Below are 1,203 nucleotides of genomic sequence, written 5' to 3' on the forward strand. Positions count from 1 at the left end.
TTAACTATCTTCTTTCTCTTCATTTGCCTAAAAAAGCTTTTGCTATCTTCCTTTATATTCCTGGCTAGCTTGCGTTCGTACCTCATTTTTTTCTCCCCATATTGCCTTTTTAGTTAAGTTCTGTTGTTCCTTAAAAACTTCCCAATCATCTGCCCTCCCACTTACCTTAGCTCTGTCATACTTCCTTTTTTTTTTAATGCTATGCAATCTCTGACTTCCTTTGTCAACCACTGTGGCCCCTTTCCCTCCTTTGAATCCTTCCTTCTCTGGGGGATGAACTGATTTTGCACCTTGTGCATTATTCCCAAAAATACCTGCCATTGCTGTTCCACTGTCTTTTCTGCTAGGCTATCTGTCCAGTCAACTTTGGCCAGCTCCACCCTCATGGCCCCATAGTTTCCCCTGTTGAACTGCAACACTGACACCTCCGAGCTGCCCTTATCCTTCTCAAATTGCAGATAAAAACTTATCATAATTATGATCACTACCTCATAATGGCTCCTTTACTGCAAGATCGCTTATCAAATCCTGTTCATTACATAACACTAAATCCAGAATAGTCTTGTCCCTGGTCGGCTCTCGTACAAGCTGTTCCAAGAATGCATCCCGTAGGCACTCTACAAACTCCCTATCCTGTGCTCCAGCACCAACCTGATTCTCCCAGTTCACCTGCATGTTGAAATCCCCCATAACTCCTGCGACATTACCTTTGCCACCTGCCAATGTTAACTCCCTATTCAACTTGCACCCAATATCCATGCTACTGTTTGGTGGCCTGTAGACAACACCCATTTAGGTCCTTTTGCCCTTACAGTTCCTCATTTCTATCCACACAGACTCTACTTCTCCTGACCCTATGTCCCCCCTTGCAAAGGACTGAATTTCATTCCTCACCAACAGGGCCACCCCACCCCCTCTGCCCACATTTCTGTCCCTACGATAGCACGTATACCCTTGTACATTCATTTCCCAGGTCTGATCTCCCTGCAGCCATGTCTCCGTTATCCCAACAACATCATAGTCACCCGTTCGCACCTGAGCTTCAAGCTCATCCGCCTTATTTCTGACACTTTGTGCATTCAGATATAGAATTTTTAGCCCATTTCTCCTCTCTCTGTTTGAATCGCTGCCTATTGTGCTTAACCCAGCTCCCCGAACTCCCATCTGGCTATACACCCCTAGAATTTTGTTGTCCTTCCTAAA

Source organism: Hypanus sabinus, chromosome X1 (assembly GCF_030144855.1).
Source record: "Hypanus sabinus isolate sHypSab1 chromosome X1, sHypSab1.hap1, whole genome shotgun sequence".
Lineage (NCBI taxonomy): Eukaryota > Metazoa > Chordata > Chondrichthyes > Myliobatiformes > Dasyatidae > Hypanus > Hypanus sabinus.